The 26,307-nt window shown below is 36.0% G+C and overlaps 1 long non-coding RNA gene and 1 pseudogene across 2 annotated transcripts; one reads left to right on the top strand and one right to left on the bottom strand.

Annotated features, from left to right (window-relative positions):
* LOC145789026 (protein TEEBE-like) lies at window positions 1-26,307 on the bottom strand (annotated as a pseudogene). The gene is made up of 7 exons (XR_014358748.1): window positions 24,577-26,307; window positions 22,991-23,171; window positions 13,181-13,495; window positions 7,685-7,747; window positions 2,924-2,967; window positions 2,559-2,697; window positions 1-1,981 (listed from the first exon to the last, which is right to left on the bottom strand). The product of XR_014358748.1 is annotated as a protein TEEBE-like (transcript).
* Window positions 16,402-16,969, top strand: LOC145816673 (uncharacterized). Its single transcript, XR_014358749.1, has 2 exons — window positions 16,402-16,527; window positions 16,614-16,969. It is a non-coding gene; the product is annotated as an uncharacterized LOC145816673 (long non-coding RNA).

Below are 26,307 nucleotides of genomic sequence, written 5' to 3'. Positions count from 1 at the left end.
TAGTAAATGCATCATTAATTCACTTTCTCATTCAATTAATATCCAATCACCATTACCGACAAAATAACATATCCACAAATGATGTTTTAACATTATCCACAAAATAACATATCCAAAAATTAAATTTACAATTCTCAACCAAAAAATCAAATGGCTCATAAGCAAATGACCTGATCCTTGTATGTAACAATAATGTTTTTGTGTAAAGCACATGCTCCTTGTTATCACTGTTCTTGTCAGGATGCAGCTCACCAACAAAACCTGTGACATCCGCTCACCAACAAAACCTATGACATCGACAAGATGATGGCCTCGTTTGAAAAGTGGCTATTTTAGTAGGCTATTTGGCTTTTTGGCTTTTTGGCTATTTTAGTAGGCTATTTTAGTTTTTGTGTTTGGGAAGTTGAGATGAATTTTATTTGAGTTGTTGTATTGAAAAATGTGTTGAAATGATGTTTGAAATTAGAATGACAAATTTGTCCCTAAAAATATATTTTTTTAAATTGTTGTCAAGGGATAAAACCGTAATTTACCATTGATGGAACAAATTTTGTAGCTGACAGTGTAGGCGTGCCTACACTGCTGCTGTGCAATCTTCTTCTTTTTTTTTTTTTTTTTTTTTTTTTTTTTTTTTGAAAAAACTTGCAAAAGTGGCTTTTTGGCTAAAAAAAATTTTTAGGCTATAATAGCCTCTTTAGAAAGTTCCCAAACAGCGCCGATGATTCACTTCCAAAAGCGACGTCTTGTCTGAGCATGAGCAGCGAGAAATAATAATCAAGATTTGTTTGCAGAGAGAAATGAAGCAGAGTGACAAATCTATGGCCAAAAACAGCATGCAGTAGGAGAGGGTTGATCTAAATCTCAGAAGATCTCCAAAACAAAGCTAGACAACAATATCATAACAACTGAACATGGCAACACAGATGAATAGGACAGAGTGTCCCTGTTTTCCACCACATTTCCTTCTTTTTGCTTTCCTCATAACCAAAAAGAATAAAAATAGATTTAAGAAAATCCACTGCCACTTGACTTAATCACTGCCCTGGGTTCCTATAAATTGTTAAGAACATGAAACTTCTCAAATTGAAAATCAATTGAGAAACAAGTCAAAAAGATTTTGTTTATATGCATTCAAGTATGTAACAATGCTATCAATAATAATAGAGCGATGCTACGCACACAGAGGATGGAACACCGAAACCAAACACAGAAACTGTTCACCGGACGACTGCCCGAACGACTGAACAACTGATGTAGCACTAAATAATTTCATTTAGCTAACTACTAAGCACAGCAAATCAAAGCATAAGCATCATTTGTAGAATCTTCACGCAAATTTCTAAAAACAATGCACTACTAAAGTTAGTTCGACAGTGACAAAACTACCCACCACAGTAAACCATTTGTAGAATCTTGCAGCATTATCATGGCTCTTCATCTCCATAACTACAGTGACCAGCTCAAATGTAGATTAAATAAGCGCCTCACCTCAAAACAGTTCAATTTGTTAAAAAAATGTTATGCATTTCCAAATAAGAAAATTTGCAAATCTATCTTACGTTGCCAACATGAAAAATACCAAAGTCTCTTTCTTCAGTTTTTGTTCATATTGATCATCAGCAGCAGCATAATCATCCATACTCAAGGGGGAAAAAAATGATATCAAATAATCTAGTATTAGTAAATCCTCTTGAAAGATCAAATGAGAAGTAAATCCTCTGCACGTTCAGTTTTTGGATCGAACATGGTTTTCTGTGGGGGGAAAGAAGGGGAAAGAGAAGGGAGGAGACGATGAATTACCTAATATACTGGTTCAATTTGTTAAAAAGGTACAATAGATTTTTAATTACCTAATATGCTCCTGCTTCTTTGTTAATGTATCTCACCTTGGCATCCACTATGAATTAGAATGCTGATTCTTAGAAAAGGAAGCTGGAACACCAAAACTTCACCAATGTCCTCATTTCACCTCTTCCAAAACCTGGTGCAGGCATTATGTGATGCATCAGAATTTTGATAAAACAAATGTCGAACATAAATTCTTGAGGTGTTGCAAAACAGAGAGAAATATAGAACATATAAAAAGTAACATCATCTTACGAGCCATTTTTGAAAAAAAATAAATTATCGTCTCAAGCACATTCAGCAAGAATGACAAGGTAGTAGATTTTACAGACAGGTTTCAACAAAATATTATATTCATGCCACTTGTTAAGGCTGAGCTCCCTTCAAAATTAAGAAGAAAAATTCATTCTAGTGTTCGGGCACTCCAGCACCGTGTGATAATATTCAAGTACCAGTTTATAGTGAAGTGCGTTTTTACCATGAGAATTTTAGGCAAGCCCATACACAGTATGGGCCACATGCACAAGCATTTCAACGATGTCCCACATGGGTTCATAACATTCAACAATAGTAATCAGTTACTGGTAGGATTACTAAAAAAGACAAAATTTCCTTCTCTAGGTGTAAAGCAATTCCCCAGTCGCCAATAATTTTGATGCCACAACTAAAAAAAAAAATCACTATAGCTTCTGCTATAAGCCTATAATATTTACCTCTCCAGCACATAACAATAGCTTCTCCACCAGGATTTGTCAAACTTGAACAGGAAGACAAAGGAAAATTCTGAATTTCTAGTTCATCTTCAGTATCCCAATCAATGTTGTCACTCTCTTCCCTAGAGTCATTCCCACCCTACAAATAATTAAAACACACCACAAAGGAAAAGAAAATAAATCACAATTAAAATAGTTGACCACAAGGATGATTTTTTTCTTTTCAAGTTACTGACCAACATACCAATGGTTACCAAACATTAAGGCTTTGTTTAATTTTGAAATAATGCACTATTAAGTAAAAAAATAAGAGATTTAAAATTGTGGTTGAAGAGGTACAAATTATATGAGAAAAGAATACATACCATGTGGCAGTACCACTGGTTTGGTCCAAGCAAAGGCTCCCAAGCTGTACAAGAAATATATGAAAAAAGTTACCAAACGAATGCGGCATACACAGCATAATTTAACAAGAGCAACGTGGACCTTAAATTGTCTTATAAGTTAATAATCAAAAGGCCAGATCTAGATCAACATGGACATTAATTTTGAAATAATGCACTATTAAGTAATTAATATGCCAAGTCAACAATTGACCATCATAAGCACACGTTCAATCCAATAATTGATTCTTACACAAGGGTGAATGTTTCTCAGACCACTTGTGAAATAGCTAAAAGTCAACATTAAGTCTACGAAGGGATTATCAAAAAGATATACGGTGAACAAAAAGACGAAAAAATACATAACATTCTGTTCTAAATACACCAATATGGCTCTAATTAGCAAAAGGATTTAAAAAATAAAAACTATTTGGATATTGCACTTCACTAGTCCAACATCAAGATCTGACAATGTGTGATCAGTCTAAAAACTAATTTCTTTAGATCTAGATCAAGCTTAACAAAAAGAGGTACAACAAATTTCATTAACTAAGCTCTTGCTAAATCGAGTGCAGGAAGAAGGGTGAGCCCACATTTTATTTATCTTAACAATGAAACCTAGAGCACTAGACAAGCATGCACATAAGAACACAGTTTATTAATTGATGACATATGTTCTTCAGAGTCAAGAATTAATTCTTTGGAATAAAACATAGTTGATATAATAAATGCCAAAAAGCAACATTCAAGAATAGATTGTCAATAATTTATTACACTTTTTCAATGAATACAGCATGAATTGATAACAATAACACACACACACACACACAAAAAAAAAAAACAGAACATAGTAGCAGACCTCATCAAGGATGTCATTCATATACACAAGAGCTTGAGTAATCGAATTCAATTTATGGATTTGAGCTTGGTGACTGAACCATTGAGTTTTTTATCTCCTATTTTCTGCTGGGTGTTTTTTTTTTTTTTTCCACCTTCCTTTCCCATTTTGTTTGATGTATTCAATTCACACCCTGCAATTTCAAGTTGAGGATTGATTAATTGAGTATTTTGTATATTTTTTCTGAGTTCTCTGGTTGGTTTATTTTCCAAAGAAGTTCTCTAGCTTCCATCATCATAAAAAGACTTGAAGTTTTGTTGAATATGTGGAGCATCATTTGGTATGCATGCATACAGTAATGAAATAAATGAAAAATTAATGTATATAGTAATGTTATTTGAACAAATATTCCACTAGAAATAAATGAAAGGTTTCCAATCAACTTTCAGGCCAATAAAGTAACAAAGAAATACTCCACTAGAAATTTAGGATCTGGTTGTTTTTCTTTCTCTTTTAGTTGCCTCTGTTTTTATGTTTTTCACCCTTCAATGGCAACAAGTATGGTTTGTAGAAGAAAAATATTAATGTTCACTCACTGTAAATATATGATTTGTGTGTTTTCATATGTTTTTTTAGTGAATCTATAAATATATTAATTTGTAAGCTTGGAAGTATTTTATCATTCATTATTCATAATCTTTTTATCTCATTGGAACAATTAATTTCCTTATTTATTTGTATGTAGACAGTAAGTTCCATTTACAGTCTCGTCTTTCACCCTTGTTTCCTGCTTAAAGCCCCTAATCTTGTAACTGGAATAAGTACAAAAGATTCACAAACTCAACTCCTAGGTGCCGTTTGGTAACACTTACGTTTTCAGTTTTCTGTTTATATTTACAAAAATTTAAAAAACTCAAATAAAAACCTATTTGGTAAAATTTTTGATTTATAAATCAGTTGTCTCAGTTTATAAATTTAGCCAAAAAATGAAAACACAAAAAATGTGTTTCCATTTTGAGTTTTCAGTTTTTTTTTTATCACCCAACATTAGCTACCACCCGCCACCATTTTCCACCACCGTCTTCCGCCACCACCACCCACCCTCCGCCACCACCTGCCACCACCACTCACCACCCACCTGCTACCACCAGCCACCACCTGCCACCACCACCCACCTGCCACCCACTCGCCACCACCACCCACCCCTCGCCATCACCACCACCACCACCACCACCCACCTGTCATCCACCCGCCACCACCACCCGCCACTTACTTGCCACCACCACTCACTGCCCACCTGCCACCACCCTTCACCACCAGCCACCTACCACCACCAGCCACCTGCCACCCACCCGCCGCCACCACCACCACCACCACCACCACCACCCACCACTCACCCGCCACCCACCTACCACCACCACCCACTTGCTACCACTTAACACCGGCCACCGTCACCCACCCACCCACCCACCCACCACCACCACCACCCCCACCCGCCACCACCACCTACCACCCACCACCACCACCCACTTGCTACCACCTACCACCTGCCACCGTCACCCACCCACCCACCCACCACCACTCGTCACCTACCCGCCATCCGCCATCCGCCATCCGCCACCTACTTGCTACCACCACCCGCCGCCACCACCACCACCACCACCCACTTGCTACCACCCATCACTCGCCACCGTCACCCACCCACCATCACCACCCACCCGCCACCACCCACTACCACCCTACCACCCGCCACCCACCCGCCACCGCCACCGCCACCGCCACCCACTCGCTACCACCCGCCACCGTCACCCACCCACCCACCCACCCACCACCTACCTGCCATCCACCACCACCCGCCATAGGCCACTCACCACCCACCACCCACCACCTACCCGCTACCCACCACCACCCGCCACCCACCACCCGCCGCCGCCACCACCCACCCACCTACCCACCATCACCACCCACCCGCCACCACCCACTACCACCCGCCATCTACCCGCCATCCACCACCACCCGCCATCGGCCACTCACCATCCACCACCCACCACCCGCTGCCATCCGCCACCCACCACCCGCCGCCGCCACCACCCACCCACACCACCCACTACCACCCGCCATCCGCCCCCACCCGCCACCACCACTGCCACCGCCACCGCCACCGCCACCCACTCGCTACCACCTACCACCCGCCACCGTCACCCACCCACCCACCACCACCACAACTACCTACCCGCCACCCACCACCACCTGCTATCCGCCACCCACCACCTGCCGCCACCACCTCCTACTCACTACCACCCGCCACCGTCACCCACCCACCCACCACCACCACCCACCCGCCACCACCACCAGCTACCCACCACCCACCGTCACCATTTTCCACCACCGTCTTCTGCCGCCACTTGCCGCTACTTGTCATTTCTTACTCTTTTTTATATTTTTAAAATTTTTTAAACATTTTGTCAATTACCAAACGCGTTTGTAGTTTATGTTTTCCTAAAAATAAACAAAAAATAAACAAAAACCAGTTTATAAAATTTTTGTAAATATAAACTGAAAACGTAAAAAATCAGCTAGAACCAATAAACTTTGCAATCCCTAGTTCCACAAAGCAGATTTTGAACTCTACTAGTACTACTCTATTCCAAATACATGTCTAAACCAAATAAATAACTACTAATCACTCAATAGATTGACAAAAATATTAACAAAAATGACGTTTAAAAAAACGCCACGAAAACCCTTATTTCTGCAAAAACTCTCCTAAGTGCTAAGAATTACTGTACCTTTTAACCTACAATATCAATAAAACTCAATTGCCAATTAAGACCTATTGTAAATGCTGGCACAATTGCTTATTGCCAAGGCCTACAAAGCAAAGAGCTTCTGAAGATTACAAAGCTGCATTCAACTATTTTGGGCTGCTACAATCCTTTTTTGACCATCATGCTCCATTTAAGGCCATGTTGGTCCTCACTCAAATCCAATTTTTGGACACTCAATAATCTTAATATTAATATTGAGCATATCATTGGAATTAAATTACTTAAGCAAAACTCATAGTCAAAGGACAAAATGGGGGTTCCTCATTTTCTAGATGGGAAGAATTTGGAATCCTCAGAAAAAACAAGACAATGATACAAACTTTGCCTAGGTTTAAAAAACAAATAACCAAAGATTAGACCACAAACAACTCAAACAATCACTTGTATCTAATTGTAAATAACAACATACAATAAACACTCATCAATTCCACATTAGTAAGTACCATAGTCATAAGCAAAATCACCATATCAAAACAGTCATCCAATCATCAAGCAGAAAATCTTGTGACAATGGAAAAGAAAACAAGAAAGCATAGACTGATTAGAGAAAGAAACCTTGGAAATGATGTCTTCACAGAGAGCTAGATGGGTTCTGCAGTGCTTGCAGCTGTAGATCTTGCCCTCAAGAATATATGGTGAAGAATATATGTTGAAAGGCTTGCCACAAAAAAAAAATGTAGATTGTGCTATTAAGTTCCACAATTAACATACAGTCAGTACTTAAATTAAATTCAATGATCAGAGTTTGCACTAGATTTTTATGATAGGGCTTAAATCATAGAGCATTGTTTCCAGGAATTTGCCAGAGGTGAGAAGTGCCCATGAGGTCCTACGAGTACCAACTGTTAGTGCTCGATTTGGAACAACACCATTTTTCTGGAATTGGGGAATGGAAGTGATGACTAATCTTCTGGCCCAACAACAACAAAATTTCAAGACAGGCTCATATAAATATTTTATAAGTAGCAACAACAGTATGTCAATGATTACAGGTTTCAACACAAATAAGCAATAGATCACAATAACGAAATCGAGAGAGACAAGAAGGAAGAGCTTGAGAGAGAGAGAAATCAATACCTCGCGGTGAAGCTTCGAAATCGAGAGAGAGAACTTCAAAATCGAAATCACTCTGAGACCGATCTGAGAAATCAAGCACAGACTCTCCTGAGATGACTTCCTCTGCAATCGAAACCAACCCCTCTTCTTTCTTCGCAATATTTGATTCTTCACCTATTCAAATGGACTCTAAAATCTATAATATTTTATTCTTCTAGTTTTGGTCATACAATTATCAAATAGCAACTAGGGTCAACCCAAGGAATAGACGAGCAAACAGAAATTATTATTCCGGTCAGAAAGATTATGTGACCTTGTGTCTATTTAATAGTGTATTGTCATTCCTCAATTATTTTTTAGCTCTATCCTCGTTTGGGAATCTTCCCTTTTAGTTAAAAAGTCAAAAAGTTACTAAATTAGCCAAAAAGTCAATAACCCATACTAAAAAGTCAAAGATTCTCTTTTTTCTCTACTTTTTGCACATCTTTTCGTAAAAAGCCAAAAAGTCATCCCAAACATACTAGTTTTTTTTAGCTCATATTTTAGCCAAATAGCCAAAAAGTTACTAAATTAGCCTGTTCCCAAACGAGGCCTATGTAACTTTTAAATCCCCTACTATTAGTTGGGCACACCACCAATATAAAATTTCTGAAAACAAGATAATTACTCACGAACAAAGCTGTTGTTTACGGCCTAAATTTTTATTGAAATTGTGGCCAAAAAAATCTATCCTTATATTAAGTCTAAAAAAAATTGTCCCAACCCCATAATTAACTATATCGATTTGAGATTTCAAAAATGTTTGAAACACCAAATTTATCACCCTTAAAAACTACTCTTAAACCCTAATGAAGCAAGTGTCAAATTTTGATTTATCAAATATTTCATCATGTACGATCTAACACCAATGCCACGTCATTAGAGATCATTTAGGAGTGATAAATTAGGAATTATTGTCAAATTTAGAGTTCTAAACCAAAAAGGCACCTCCATAATGGAGGTGTCTTATATTGTCCTAGAAATCCATCTTGAATATAATTTAATTATCATGCTTTTTACAAGAAGAAAAGAAGTATTTAATACAAAACTACATATATTATGCATGCAATATAAGGCAATCTTAAAACATACAAATCAAGAAATAGTTATAACAGTTACATAATTATTATTTTTAAGTCCAATTTATTTAAAATTACACATTGCCACAATCCACTTATCATTCTTACCTACTAGAGTAGAGCAACACAACAATCAAATAAAAAAACCTAGACCCGAGAGGATGTCGTGGGAAGAGAACATGGATGTTGCTGCTGCATCCTTTGCACCCAACCTCTTGCAGAGTTGAACTTGTTTCGCACCCAATCAAATGAATTTGCAATTGTCTGTGAGTTGAAATTGTCTCGCACCCAACCTCTTGCAGAGTTGAACTTGTTTCGTACACAATCAAATGAATTTACGATTGTCTGTGAGTTTAAATTGTCTTGCACCCAACCTCTTGCAGAGTTGAACTTGTTTAACACCCAATCAAATGAGTTTGCCATTGTTTGTGAGTTTAAATTGTCTTGCACCCAACCAATTGCAATTTCAATTCTCTTATGAAAATAAAACAAGGCGGCAACTGCAAGAATTATGGGCAAGGACGCATATAAAACAAATTGTCCAAGCAAATTTGGCAGAAGAATTGAGAACAGAGAGGCACAAGAAAATGTTCCGGAGCTAAAAAGAACATAGCTCAAGATTTGAGAGCAAGTTTCACCGTCGAATGTCCTTGCAATCATGAGTCCCAGAGTCACCCAGTAGATGACTGTGGCAAATAAGAAAGCCCACAAGTTTGCATGGTGTATTTCCATTGGGCTCAGTGTCTTGCCAATATACGTCTAACCAAGGATGGCCAATAGCAATGGAATGAGGTATTGGAAGACGGCATGGGATGGAGGACTGTCACAATAAATTCTTGCATCCAAAACAAAAATTAATAAATAAATAACACTGCTTTCAAAAACTTTTCACAAAAAATGAGTAGACCCATATATTGTTGACATAACCAAACCAAACCAAGCCTTAAGTCCCATCAAATAGGGTCGGCTACATGAATCCTTCTTCTCCACACGACCCTATCAAAGGTCATTTCATTAGTCAAATTAAGTAGATTCATATCTCTATTTATAACGCTAGTCAATGTTAATCTAGGCCTACCCCATCCCCTAACACTTCCATCTACCGTTACAATATCGCATCTCTTCACTACTGCCTCTGTTGGTCTCCGTTGAATATGACCAAACCATCTCAAACGATTCTCTCTCAACTTATCTTCTATCGGTACTACTCCTACCCATTCCCGAATACACTCATTCATTCCTAATCCTGTCCTGTCTAGTCTTACCACACATCCACCTTAGCATCCTCATCTCAGCCACACTCATCTTATCTACATGTTGTTTCTTAGTTGCCCAACACTCCATCCCATACAACATAGCTGGTCTAATAGCCGTTCTATAAAACTTACCTTTTAGTCTAGTGGGTATTCATTTATCGCATAATACCCCAGACGCACTTCTCCACTTACACCATCCCGCCTTAATCCTATGGGCCACATCTGCATCAATCTCTCCCGCTGTTGTGATAATCGACCCTAAATAACAAAAATGTTCACTCTTGTAGTTCTTGGTTCTCAATCTTCACTTCTCCTTTGCTTTCATTGTTACTGTTACTAAATTTACACTCCATGTACTCTGTCTTAGTTCTGCTTATCCGAAATCTTTTAGATTCAAGAGCTTTTCTCCAAATCTCCAACTTTGTGTCAACTCCTTCTCTAGTCTCATCCACTGCAAAAAGCATACACCATGGCACGTCATCCTGAATATTTATCGTCAACTCGTCCATAACTAAACCAAAAAAATAAGGACTTAAAGTAGATCCTTGGTGTAACCCTACAGTGATAGGAAATTCATTTGTCTCTCCAGCTGGCAATCTAAGAACTCTGTCAACAATATATGGGTCTACTCATTTTTTGTTAAAAGTTTTTGAAAGCAGTGTTATTTATTTATTAATTTTTATTTTGAATGCATGAATTTATTGTGACAGTCCTCTATCACATGCCGTCTTCCAATACCTCATTCCATTTACTATTGGTTGTCACTAGTTTGACGTACATTGGCAAGACACTAACACACCATGCAAACTTGTGGGCTTTCTTATTTGCCACAGTCATCTGCTGGCCGACTCTGGGACTCATGACTACAAGGACATTCGACGGCAAAACTTGCTCTCAAATCTTGAGCTATGTTCTTTTCAACTCCGGAACATTTTCTTGTGCCTCTCTATTCTCAATTCTTATGCCAAATTTGCTTGGACAATTTGTTTTATATGCATCCTTGCCCATAATTCTTGCAGTTGCCGCCTTGTTTTATTTTCATGAGAGAATTGAAATTGCAATTGGTTGGGTGCGAGACAATTTAAACTCACAGACAATGGCAAATTCATTTGATTGGGTGCTAAACAAGTTTCAACTCTGCAAGAGGTTGGGTAAAGACAATTTAAACTCACAGACAATCGCAAATTCATTTAATTGGGTACAAAACAAGTTCAACTCTGCAAGAGGTTGGGTGCGAGACAATTTCAACTCACAGACAATTGCAAATTCATTTGATTGGGTGCGAAACAAGTTCAACTCTGCAAGAGGTTGGGTGCAAAGGATGCAGCAGCAGCATCCATCTTCTCTTCCCACGACATCCTCTCCGGTCTAGGTATTTTTATTTGATTGTTGTGTTGCTCTACACTAGTAGCTAAGAATGATAAGTGGATTGTGGCAATGTGTGATTTTAAATAATTTGGACTTAAAAATAATAATTATACAACTGTTATAACTGTTTCTTGATTTGTATGTTTTAAGATTGCCTTGTATTGCATGCATAATATATGTAGTTTTGTATTAAATGCTTCTTTTCTTCTTGTACAAATCACGATAATTAAACTATATTCAAGATGGACTTCTAGGACAACATAAGACACCTCCATTATGGCGGTGCCTTTTTGGTTTAGAACTCTAAATTTGACAATAATTCCTAATTTATCACTCCTAAATGATCTCTAATGACGTGGCATTGATGTTAGACCGTACATGATGAAATATTTGATAAATCAAAATTTGACACTTGCTATACACATCATTAGGGGGTTTAAGAGTAGTTTTTAAGGGTGATAAATTAGGTGTTTCGAACATTTTTGAAATCTCAAATCCATAAAGTTAATTATGGGGTTGGGACAATTTTTTTTAGACTTTATATAAGGATAGATTTTTTTGGCCACAATTTCAATAAAAATTTAGGCCGTAAACAACAACTTTGTTCGTGAGTAATTATCTTGTTTTCAAAAAATTTATATTGGCGGTGTGCTTAACTAATAGTAGGGGATTTAGAAATTACATAGAGCTAAAAATTACAAAATAATTAAGGAATGACAATATACTATTAAATAGGCACACGGTCACATAATCTTTCTAATCGGAATAATAATTTCTATTTGCTCATCTATTTCTTGGGCTGACCCTAGTTGCTATTTGATAATTGTATGCCCAAAACTAGAAGTATCAAATATTATAGATTTTAGAGTTCATTTGAATAGGTGTAGATTCCAAAATCAATAGATTTGAGCTTGGGATCCATTGTTCCATATTCCAAACCAATCATGTACATTTTTGGTAGTGAAAATGTATGGCCAAGTATGTGAACCTATAATTTTGGGGGTTTGGACAATTTTGGTAAGTACTACTAAAAGGAAAATTATATTTGTACCTAATTCACACAACAAACATTCTACATTATTGTCCTATTGGGTCAAGAGTAGACATACACATGACATTCCCATGAGAAGTAAAAAAAGAAAAAATAAAGGGCAAATTAAACTTGTAGTCTCTGTAGTTTATCTATTGCGTTAGTTTGATCCTTATAATTCTAATTGTATTAATTTCATCATTTAATTTTTTACACTATATCAATCTAGTCTAATTAATAATGTTCATTTATAAATAAGATTGAAATGGATGGGCAAAATAATCTATCCACTAAGGAATTAGCATCCAATTTGAAATGTTTATTCACTTGAATGCACCAATTTTCCCTTGATTTCTCTTCAATTTTTTTTGTAGATATCAATTTAGACAACTCAATATAAACATTAAAGGGTGAAATTGATACAACTGGAACTACAAAGAATGAATTGACACAATAAGCAAATTACAGAAGCTACTAGTGTAATTTAGCCTAAATCTTTTGCATGTAATTCTTATTAAGAGAGTGATATGAGTATAACAGTGATACTATCGGAAAATTACAAATCAATGTACCTTCACAAAATATTTACAGATTCATAGCAAAAATTAATTATTGAAGTTAATAAAATTTACCACTGATTTAATTTTTTTTTTTTTAAGACATACGCTGTAATTTTTTCAAAATTAATCACATCTCAAACCCAATGTACACTAAAATAAAATTTAAAAGAAGAGGACATACTTACCTCCAGTATGAGTGAGAGGGGGAAGCTCTTTGATAGCAATGGCATCCAATAGGGGTCCACAAGTAAGGTCCTCTTGAACCCCAGGGTTATGAAAAGTGACCTTAACAACCTTAGAACTAGCCATGAAAGCCCACCCATAAGTATCACCACCATCACTCCTATACAAGGTCTGAATTGGAAGATCAGCAGAGAAACCAGAGGCAGAGACTCTCAACACCTCATCAAGTGCACAGGTCCTTGTGGCTCCAAAGGTGAGAGAATAGATTGCACCAATAGTGAGTCACATTTTGAGAGATTGATGCTTCATTTCCTAGCCTCACTGCGAGCGGATCCTCTAGAGTAACTCTCTAGAGTGATCCTCTAGAGTGGATGATCCGACGGCTGTGGTTAAGCCTCACCAAAACGACGTCGTTTTGGTGAGGACTTTCCAAAAAAAAAAAAAAAAAAAAAAAAAAACCATTTTTGCGATTTCAAAATTCTCCCAGGCTGAAGAGAATTAGGAGACGAGCGGGAAGAACCAAAGCTGCGAAAGAAGGAGAGAGGGGAGAAGAGTTAGAGACACTGCTCCGTCGTGCATCCCGTCGGCCCACCGTCGCAGTCGCCCCGTCGCCCCACCGTCGCAGTCGCCACTGTCCTGCCGTAAGCTTCGGTCTCTCATCTCATTCCCTATTCCTGTCTGTTTCTCTCACTCTCTCACTCTCTCACTCTCTCTCCCTCTCTCCCTCTCTCTCTCTCTCTGTTCTATTCTTGTCTACCAACAAGTTAGGCTTTTTTATTTCATGTATTGCTTAAATCATTGATTTGCACCCTTTATACACAAATATGTGTGTAGATATATGTGTGTAAAAAAAAAAAAAACAGACCCTGCATTCCTACATAAAAAAATATATTTCAATCTAGATGAACTAAAAATCAAACTGGTGAATCTGAATTATCAATCTTCATCTTATCTAATGAATCAGTTTTTTCTTGATCTGATCCATTGTTATGAGCATTTGTTCCAGTACTCATTTAGTTGGAATGCTCACACACCAAGTGTTTGATAATTTGCTCCTTCGAACTTTACCAAAGTTTAAACCTGCAGATGGACTTATTTACATATTGATTAACATGAAAGCCTATGTAGTAGAAGATGAGTACGTAGATGTTGTTCCTAAACCTGCAGATGGACTTATTTACATATTTATCTTCATGATGCGGATAGAATATAGAATATATATCTTGTAAGGATCATGTGCTAGGTCCTAATTCTCTTACTATAGCATAATCCCCAACCCCAATAAGCACTCCTTACAGTGACAATCCATAGCTCTCAAACAACCAAAAATGCAGCAACCCCAGTAATCTTTAAATGCTCTTTCTGGGTTGATTAAGGCTTATGCCAAGGAAGGTAAATCTGTACATTGGAGTGACCAGGTATGTGTGCCATATCATATTATTATTTTGTTATGTGACATGTGCATATAAGTATTCCTCTCATGTTTTAGGTCATTCACATTTAAAGATGCTCTTTTTTTGTGTTTTTATTTTAAGAAGTTTCAATAAAAACAAACTGATGTAGACATTTTAGGTAAGTTATTACTATTGTTAATTTCGTTTTTGGTGCAACGAGAAGGATTAAGGATGGTGAAAATTAAGCTGTATGCTGGTTCATCTGTCAAGAATAATAGTTGTGCCTATGAACTCAATATTCTTCTTGACAACTTAATTGTGCATCACAAACAAAAGATACTACAGTGTTTTAAAGGGTAATCAATAATCATCGAAGAAAATATTCTAACTTCTCTTATATCTACCAAGCTCTAGAAGGGAAGAAGTTAAGGCCATAAAGGATTGATTGGTAACATTGTGCAATTAAGCAACAGATTGGTATGAAAAAGAAAAATGAGGGGGAGGAGATTGAGAGGGCAACTTTTGAATTTTTTTGTAATATTGACTTTTGGTTTTTTCTATAACTTCTGGGCCTTGGAACATATATTTTTCTTACAGTTGGGAAGTCGTTTATGTCAATAGGGGTAATTTGTGAATGCACAAATTTCATGGGCCTCTGCCCTATGATGGAAAGGAAGATATCTTTTCTGGTGGCAGGATTACTTTGAGTTAACCTGTACTGTTGAATACCATGCCCTGGCAATTCTTATTGGCAGAGACATTCACTGGAAGTTTCTGCCTTTCTGTAGTATGTGATAGGACATGAGAGACACCCTTTAAAACACTAACATAATTAGATTGCCTTTATTAGAGACACCCAACTTTTATTAGAAGGGTGTCTATATAATTAGATTGCCTGTTGAATAATCTAATTATATAGACACCCTTTAAAACACTAACATAATTCAGAAATCCATAATTCCATGAAATTTGCTAACCCTGCTCAATTTTCACCTAACACTAAGGTCCCCCTAACACTCCCGTACTTCCCTTCTGCCACCCTCAACAAGTTCACTTGACTTGAAATCATAATTACAATCATCTACTTAACAAGGCTTAGCAGCCAACCAGCCCACCCTAATAGCATATTCATATCATGTTGTCACTGTATCTCGTACCTGTTTCCAAGCAATAATAGCAATCCCACTAGGTAAAGAATTCATTCTGTCTTCCCTGATGAGAACAATAGTCTGGTTGTGTCATCTTGACATCATGTCTTGTGAAAATTAAATGAAATTCAAAATCATTCAAGGATGTTAGCTTACACTACTAGCTTCGAGACACTGCTTTTACTTCCTTACACAATTTTCCACATTCAAAATGTTGCAAACTTTTCTTCCTTCACAGTCTATGAGCAAACTAAATAACTAAAAAGGAAAAATGTAATTCATTAAAAGAAGAAATGGTGGGACTTAAAAGACCAAAAACATTAGTCTCTTCCTCAAATGTGCGCAGGCCAGGGCCTAAATTATGAAATGGACAAAAACCAAAAGTTCATTAGGATTGAGCTGTACATATATTCTATCTAATCTATTCTACTACATTGGTATTCTATCTATCTTAGTTTGAATCTTAGTAATATTCTTGCATTATAAAATAGTTTGTCCGCAATTTTAGATTATGTTAACTTTTGGAATGTGCGAACAATATATAATTTATGATAATTTTGTTTAATAAAAATATAAACTTCATTAGGATTGAGCTGTTATACTGTGATAACTTGACTTTCCTAACACACTTGTTAATAACTTGTTTTTTATGCAGAAAAAAAAATGGCTTCATTTTCTATTGATAATACGAACTTAAGATTAAAGCAAAGGTTTTGTAATTGTGGAAGAATAGCTTCCATGCGTATTGTACGAACCAATGCGAATGGAAATAAAGGACGTGTCTATTTTGTTTGCCCAAGAAAATATGTAAGTACCTGTTATATAAATGAATCTGTTACTTTTTACAAATTTCATTTGTCCTTTATTGATTAATTGATTCTTGTCCAATGTAGGATTCGAACGACCACTGCAATTACTTCAGGTGGTTCGCAGATGATGACGACGACGACATTACCTCATCAATCCGTGCCAATGCTGACGACGACGACATTACTTCAAGGCTTGGTGAGCATGATAGAAGGCTTCAAAGGATTGAGAACATCTTGAAGGCAGTGACTTATGTCATTGTATTTTGTGTGTTTTTGTACTTTTTCTTGTAAATGACTCAGTTCTTAAGTTTTCGAACATCCTATGAATGTAATCTACTTTTCTACTTGTTTTGTAATTTTTTGATGGTGCTTCAAATTCTGAACAACTGTGTAACAGGTTTATTTGAGATGAAATGTGTTGAATGAACAGTTTGTGAAAACTAGAGTGTTCTAATGGTTGCTTATCAGTGTCTATTATATGTGATGGTTTGAAAAAAATAGGTACATTAATTAACAGTGTGTTGAATGAACAGGTACTTAACAGTGTATTTTTTTGGACAATGGTTGAACATGTTGAATGGTTGAACATGTTGAATTGAAATGTGTTCAATGAACAGGTTGAAGGAAATCAGTTATTTCTGTGTACATCATTTCACTCTGCTTCTGGTTTGTGATTGAAACAGGATTCAAACAGGTTTGTGATTGAAACAGGATTCAAACAGGTTTGTGATTGAAACAGGATTCAAACAGAACTGTGATTGAAACAGGATTCAAACAGGTTTGTGATACCAAACTTGGATGTGTTCCTGTGGTTTCACATTTTTTCCATTTAAATTCACATATTTCCTTTTTGAAAAAAGTCTAGAAGATGGAACTGCAATGGGAATGTACTCTTTCGTATATATTCTGTGAAGTTAATTTCTCAAAGGGATCTGTAAAAGAGGGGAAAAAAATAGTTTTGAGAGGTATCAAATCTGTCAATGTTATAATCAAGTGTTTGATTATTTTTTCTTGCCCTTGGTTGTTGTTTCCTATTAATTCCACCTGAATTTGCATAGTGTTGCTTCCTTTATTACAGTAATGGGGCAAATGCCCAAATGTGCCTTTCAGATTGAGAGCATTTCCTTCTCTTTTTTTTCTTGTTGGAAAAAATAAAATTTATATTTTCACCTGGGAAAAATCCTGCTGTTTCAACCTTCATTGGAGCCCAATTTAGATGTCATTTTTCTAAACAGGATTCAAACAGGTTTGTGATTGCATTTAGCTTATTTGTATACTCTGGCTCATTACCAAAAAAGGATACTAGTGCATCATGAGCATCACTAGACTGCACGAGCACAATGAATGCAGGAAGACAGACCCGACTGTACAACCTGTTGTTGTTGCCTCAACACAGTGCCCTTACACCAGCAGCTGCATCTGTTGTTGCCTTACACCAGCAGCTGCATCCGGAATGCTGCCATAGAATGCTTCAACAAATTACAACCTTACACCAGTGGCTGTTGAATCCATGCTGTTTGTATGCTTCATATATATGCATAACTAAGATATATGCATAACTAAGAGATATGCTTCAACAGATTACATATGCTGCTGCCCAACACAGTACCAGCAACTTTATCTTACTAATGCATATATATGAAGCTCATTCGCCTAATTCCTAATCTCTAACACAGTACGACCATCCTTATCGTAGTTATGTATGAAGCTCATTCTCCAAAGTTTCAGCAACATTTGAACAGAAAATTCAACAAAAATGAAGCAAAAACTAATCAAAAGTTCAATAACATTTGAACATAAATTTTAGCAAAAATTTAAGCAACAATTGAAACAAAATTTCAGCAACATTTCAAGTTTTGAATATTACATATCCAACAAAATGCCCTTCACAAAAATTCCGAAAACAAAATAACACTAAGATGTTCGCTTGTGATCGACATCCCCATGCCCACGGCCACAGCCACGACCACGACCACGACCGTATAGTACCTACAAAAAAGAAGATATTAATATTACATCAAAGGCACCATAAATTAAAATGGAACTTTAAATGAATTAATGACAAAATTAATGAGGAAAGGTGAAAACTAAATTACTTCACTACAGGCGGGACTATTTGAAGCTTGCGAGTGATAACTACTTGCATTGTTAAGCAATGCTTGATAGGTTCCATGGACGGAATACATCGATGGCATTGAAAAATGCATATTGTGATGAAGAAAACTTGGCTGCAACAAGAGCAAACACATATCAATCTAAAATGATAATAGTCACCTACAAATCCGTACTAACACTTTTTATTAAACTAACTTACATCATAGGCGGGATACATAAATTGAGATGGAGAAGCTCTAACTTGAGGAACACTTGGCGAGATTGGAGAAAGTTGAGGAACACTTGAAAATAAAGGAGCCGACTGAGGAATTAAGGGAGGTGCTTCAGGAGCACTTGCCGGAAATAAGGGAGGACTTTGAGGAGTAACAGACATGGAAGTTTGAGAAGCATTATGTGAACTTGTTTTATTTTTCTTTGCCAACGCAAGCTCCAAACCACCTTTTGTCCGCCTTCGTCCCTTGCTAGTGCACTCTTTTCTCTTGAGTCCTTTTGCTTGGACTACATTTTTATCCGCTACACCATCCACTTCAAAGCTTTCGGGGCATGTGTTGGGGGGGCTTTCTTGTTGAATAGTATCTGAACAAGGCATATTGAATTTTGCGGTTAACATGGTTTCAATGTCTGTAATTAATTCATCCGCTTTCTCTACCGTCAAATTATATGTTTCCTCACTTTCAGAAGCTCTACACGCTACTGATCTGAATATTGCCATCAATGACCTATAACGTGAAGTTTGATGCAACCTTACATCAACCTGAATATCATGCCCACACCTATCTTTCACATTTTCAGATCTTGCTTTTTTAGTCCATCTCTTCAGAATATATTGTGAAGGAATCTCTTTCAAATTGAGTCTTTCTCTAAGGATCTTCAAACAATGACTACACAAAATGCCCTTCATTTCAAACTTCCTACAATTGCAAGTGACCGAATCATCACACTCCTGCCTCACCTTCCTCACCTTTATACCATCACTATCAAGAACCGTATAAACGGTACTCTCACCATCATTTTCAATTTCTTCAATGTTGACTTCAAGGGACTTGACATACTCATCCTGAAATTCTTCAAAAATTTTATTTGTGTAAACAGCTGCAGCTTGCTCCATAATCTTCACTTTAATATTCACCCTGGGCAACTTTTGGCATAGAGCATATTCAGCTTGTAACTCTTTGTACCTTTTCTCAGACAGAACTCGATCAAAATGCATGAAAAATTGCATTAAGTTATGATCAGACCGAATGAAATCCTTCAAGAAAGCATTAAAGGATTCACTAAGTTGGGTGCTACTCATGCCCGCACCCCATGCATTTCTAACATATGGCCAACCCCATTTTTCCTTGACCCCAAATGTTAACTTCAACCAATGATTATCTGTTACTTCATACTTGTCAAGCATTTCCTCCCATTTTAACATAAACTCTTCCTCATCCTCAATGTCGTACATAAACGTGTATAAAACACTCTTCATCCCCTTATCCTTCATCGCCTTATCCTTGAAGATAGAATTTGCATGCCTTAATGCATTTTGCATCAAATGCCAAGTGCAAAGGCGGTGGGTTGTGTTAGGCATGACAATAGGTATGGCCTTAGCCATTGCAGCATCCTGATCCGTAAAAATTGTTTTTGGAGCCTTACTTGACATTGCCTCCAAGAATCTTCTAAAAAGCCATACGAAAGAATCGGCGGTCTCATCATACATCAAAGCTGCACCAAATACCACAGTTTCCCTATGATGGTTTAATCCAACAAAAGACGCAAATGGTCTATGTGCACTATTTAACTTGTAAGTAGTGTCGAAAGTGACAACATCACCAAATTGCCCATAATCCATGATCATCTGAGCATCGGCCCAAAATATGTTCGTAATCTGCTCCTCGTTATCTAATTGGACCGAGTAAAAAAAAGATGGATTCTCCAATGATTTGTCACGAAAATATTGCAAAATGCTACCTGCCTCCCCATATGCTAAACTGTTTTGCCTCTTCGTTCTCAAATAATTTTTTTGGTCAAGTTTTGTAAACCCAAGCGACTCCCTTCCACCAACTTCATTACCCATGAGCTCAAATGCAGCATTAAGACGGATTCCAGATTTTTCGGCTAAATCTATTTCGGTTGCCTGTGATGCAGATATCTTCCTTTGGGATGGTAACATATGCGTACATTCTGCTGGTACGAAGATATGATTATGTTGTTCAACAAAATCACTAACAAAAAATTTCTGAATATTCCTATCCCACTTAATGACAACTCGGGCTTGACAACCAGTCCTCACTTCCTGCCTAGGATTTTTTGTTAATGAATCTCGCTTGTCGACAACCCGAAATCCTTCCTTATTACAAACAAATTGCCTTGAAGTGATTTGCCCCTCTTTGCTCTTGTTTACATAACCCCTTCTAATACTAAAGCCCAACCTTCCTCCATAAGTATTATAGAAATCATATGCTTCTTGTTCTGTATCAAATGTCATGCGAACTCTAGGCTTCCAATCACACTCACCCCCGTCATTCTCATGATTGTTAGGTTCCATATCAATGTGCCAAGTCACTTAAAAATAAAAAAGTGCTCAATATTAGCATAAAAACTGTATAAAAACCAAATAATATAATTAACGAATAACAAACGTACGACCTGAATATATATAAACAAACAAGGAAAAATTCTACTAATTAATAATTTTTACACTCTTATGATCAATAATTACTAGACCATATCAGGCCAAATAAGAAATCAAGCTGATAAATTCACTAGTAAAGCATCAGCTACCTTTCCATATTTCTAACTAGTCATTTTCTATAATTTGAAATCCCATGTTTGCTAACTAAGAGTTGAAAGGAAAATAAGTGCAACAAAACTAAAAAGACTGATCATATGCTTAGTTTAATTTGTATTTCCTTGGGCCTTAAATAGAAAATACTATAATAATAAACATTTTAAGTTTCTTCTTCTTCCTCACATTTAATTAGAAACCAGATTGACAAAAGGAAAAACAAGCACAATAGACACTTCCTAAATTAATAATTGACAAAAGGAAAAACAAGCACAATAGCTTTAATTTTAGTTTATTCTTCAGCATTGAGATTGAGGAACTGATGAGTGACAAAAATGGGAAAGAAACAGAAATTCCATTTTTCAAATAAATTCAACTCTCAATCCCATGTTCCCAAGTCTCAGTATTTTTTTGTCCCAATATACTCTCAACTGCATCATTTCTTGGACATTTTGAGAAACAAAATTCTCGAGATATAAAACTATACTGTTGAAGTGTATTGAGACAAATGAATAAATAGATTTGATAACAAAAGAATCGTGACTGCATAGATTGATTTATATCATAACAAAATACCAAAAAGGGCAGGTGTGTGTGTGTGGAAGCAAGCATTGAAAATCTCTACACAAATATTACATTAAATTCATAATTATTTTATTTTTTTTTAATCAACATTACATCTAATTAAAAAAAAAAAAAACTAAAATAGCGTTTCCAAACATCAAATGGTTGGAATATGAAGGGCATTTATGTGCCTGTGAATTTCTTGCACTAAATGGTTCACAAATTTACATATTTTTTTGTTCGTGGTTGGATTTGGGAGTTTTATTCTTAGATCTCTACTGGGGGCTTTTCAGTTCCGATGTGCAAACAGCTTCAAAGATTATTCTTTGTTGGGTTTTCAGTTCCGATTTGCAATTTTGGCTTCCAAGTACCAGTCAGAGCTGTTTATTTGTGTTTCTTGTATTCTTCCACTTTTGTATTTTCTGATTTTATGATGTGATGAATTATTTTGCTCTGTTATTTAGTACATGGTTTGTCTATATACTTTGTTCTTGATTATGATCCTAATTTGCCTTTCTTTTTCTGTTGTATTGTTTTGGTTTTTATACATGTACATCAACATTGATGCGTTCGGATCCTCTAGAGTAAGAATAGAACAGAGAGAGAGAGAGAGAGAGAGAGAGAGAGAGAGAGAGAGGAATAGGGAATGAGATGAGAGACCGAAGCTTACGGCAGGACAGTGGCGACTGCGACGGTGGGGCGACGGGGCGACTGCGACGGTGGGCCGACGGGGCGACTGCGACGGTGGGCCGACGGGATGCACGACGGAGCAGCCTCTCTGCCTCTTCTTCCCTCTCTCCTTCTTTCGCAGGTATGCTTCTTCCCGCTGGAATGACATTCTTCAGCTGGGGGGAATTTTGAAATCGGCAAAAAAATGTTTTTTTTTTTTTTTTTTTTTTTTTGAAAATCCTCACCAAAACGACGTCGTTTTGGTGAGGACGATTCTGAACCGTCGGATCATCCACTCTAGAGGATCACTCTAGAGAGTTACTCTAGAGGATCCGAACGCAGCCTCACTGCGTGGGTGCCACGTGGAATGGCAAAGTAGAAGCCACCTGGCGGAGGCCCACCTGACATGTACTCAACTAAGCCATTGATTTCCCAGTTGGGTAGTGAGTGTTTTCCTTTGATCACTGTTTTGTTGAGGTTTGAGGGCTTCGGTGGCGTTTCAAAGTCTCCATTTGCAAGAAGTCCTGTGGAGAGAGTGTTCATGATTAATCACACCTAATTAATAAAATGTAGTCAAATTTTGGACTTGTTTGGTGTTTTTCTACCCAAATTAAAAGTTAATAATCAGATAAAAAGGTTGGTTGTCACAAAAAAAAAATTAAAAATTAAAAATATTCAAAATCTGTGTTCAGTTTCAATTTTTTGGAAATTGAGTGTTTTGTTTTTCGTATTTTTTTGTTTTTAGAGAATAGTTTTAAAATTTTAAGCAATTTTTTTACCTTTTTTTTTTGATGCAGCTTACTTAAATATATCTAAAAAAATAAAATATTTGTAAAAAATATTTTAAAAAATTAATAAATACACAAGAATATGAAAAATGTATTGAATTTTCATTTATATATATATATATATTGGTATTTAGTGAATTTTTTTAAAATTTTTTTTCATAAATATTATATTTTTTAAGTGTATTTATGTGAGGTGTATTTAAAAATTAAAAAAAATTACTTAAAATACTAAAAAAATCAGTAAAAATAAAAATATATGAAAAATAAAAAAAAATTAATTTTTTAAAAAGTGAATATTAGGAAACCAAATAAGAGTCATACCAAAGTTAAAAAATAACAAAAAGTAAAGACAAGTTGTGAAATGGGCACCAAAGGTAAATGCACTTATTTCTCAACTTTCAATTTTTATGTTCAATTTTTTTGAACTAATTTAATTTATTTATGTTTTACAAGTAGAAATTGCAACAAAATACCCTCGAGCCTAGCATAAATTTTTAAAATAAAAAAGGAAAAATTATAGGTAGCCTTTTAGAAAATATTACATTTTTATATTCAACCAAGACAAGAAAAAATAAAATAAAATAATAATAATAATAATAATAATAATAAATAAAAACTTTCATTTTTAATGAACCTTTTAGAAGATTTTTTTCAATTTTTTGTTTTGTTTTTTTTTTTTTTTTTTTTTAGATCTGGTAGATTGGCTTGAAAAGTAAATTTTTTCTACACAAATTTTAAAATTAAAAAAAAATACTAAAAGGAAAAACTCTCTTTTTTTTTTTTTTGCTAGTCCCAAACTCACCAAGAATGGATCTACATTTTGCCTCACACCTTTTGGATAACTACATTTAGAGAGGCTTAAAAGCTAGGCAAACTAATTTCATGAGTAGCAATTGTTGTTGGAGTACACATATTAGGTAAAGTTGTGAGATAAAATTAAAAAGTAAAATTATATTATATATACTTTTGTTAAGTGAAATGCAGTGTTAGAATTACTCTAAAAAGTAAAAAACTTTGTTGACTTACAAACCAAATCAGAACTAAACCACATCACATTCAAGCAATTTCTTCCAAAAAGAGAAACAGAGATGTAATGTGAGATGTATATAAAGCAAGTAAAAGGGAGTGAGAGAGTGCTTACCATCAAGATGTGGTTGAAGAGGAGGAAGAGCTGCGGAAGCATAGATGCTATAGAGAGAGAAGATGAACAAAACAGAGCATAGAGAGAGAAACAGAGCCATTTGCCGATGTTGTAGTGTAGTTGTGTATTGAAATGAGGAAAGAGAAGAGAGTGAGCTATATATATACTAGTGTATGCCTGTGTGTAAAGGCACGGTATAAATAATGTTAGGATCAAAACATAATTATAATTTATACATATCATGTTGAAATTTGTAAAAATTGTCATTTTTTGATAAAAACACTAAAAAAATATATTGAAATTTTGTTTAGTTTGTCATTTTTTCCATTTTCTTAATTCTAGTGGTAATAGAAGGCTCCTCAAAAGGGCATAAAAACTCTATCAGTTAATTCTGGAAATACATGATTGCATCTTTCGCTTTCTAACTACTCATAATTTCTAAGCCAAGGTAATCCCCACAGAATTTCACTATTTCATTTAAAACTATATGCATCATCATGAAGTAGACCAAACTAAAATCTAGTATCCGTTGATCACTTCTGTGTACTGGTTTATTTTGGACAGATAGAATTTGTTTCCAAATCAGGGAGAGATCTTTTGTGCACCTTAGAAATTGTAAATCAGTGTTTATTTTATCACAATCATTTACTAGCTTACAGATAAGTAGTTCATGTATACACACACAAACATGTTTTGTCCACAATTCTACTTCATTATATTGTATGTTACAATGCTATGCTTGCTAGCATTGGTTTAAAGAACAAACAATCCTTATATTATTGAAAGCTTCTCTATTCCTACATCAAAGATAAAATTTCATTTCCATGTGAATCACCCAAATATATTACTAAATTAATCCTTCGTAGGAGCGAACTTATACTAACATGCCTTGAACCATTTTCAGTTCAGACAACATTGCTTTTACCTTTGGATGTTGTGTTACCCTTCTTGTTCAATTGATGAATGTAGGAAATTGTGATGTAACTGAAACATTCTTCATCAAAATCCTAACTTTCTCAAATCTTCATGCCAATAATGTCAAAAACATTTAACATGAGCCATTTTTTGAGATAACAAACCTTGGGGAGGAAATTGAGGTCTAAACATTGGTGTCTCTGATATCACAGTACTCAACAAAACCTATCAATGGCAAATATTTTCTGCATTTAGTCTCTTGGTTTTACCCTCACACCCCAATTGAACAACTCACAAAATAAATAACTCATACAGATATCTAGAACCTAGACATAGATATATCCATGTGTGAGTGCATGTGCATGTGCATGTATACCAAATTGAATGAGAATTTACAGATGAACACACCTCAGCCATTTTATATGGGAATCCAACTGCATTAAACAAAATTTGGCTATCTAAATGCTATTGACAATGGAACAAAAATCAGAGCACACAAACACAATAAATAAAGGAATAAATCAACTCAATAACAGAGGAGAGAACACAGTGTATCTGACTAAAAAAAGATGCAACAGAGATTAATCAACATAATCCGAAAAAAAATTCTGAAATTACCTTGCAAGTGCGAGTGCGAGTGCGAGTTCGAGTTCGAATGGACTCAATAACAGAGGAGAGGGACTCAATAAACAGTTTATATAACCAAAAATTTAATAAATGCCACTGCAATCACATATTTGCTAAAATTCCAAACCAATATTAAGGACTCACATCAGACAGAATTCAAACAACTCAACACAGCGATGAAGAACAGAG

The sequence above is a fragment of the Camellia sinensis genome, unplaced genomic scaffold (genome assembly GCF_055761805.1).
Source record: "Camellia sinensis isolate YWXY unplaced genomic scaffold, ASM5576180v1 Unanchor4, whole genome shotgun sequence".
In the NCBI taxonomy this organism is placed as follows: Eukaryota; Viridiplantae; Streptophyta; class Magnoliopsida; order Ericales; family Theaceae; genus Camellia; species Camellia sinensis.
The sequence above is the reverse complement of the archived record's forward strand: the minus strand, read 5'-3'. Positions and strand labels throughout refer to the sequence as shown.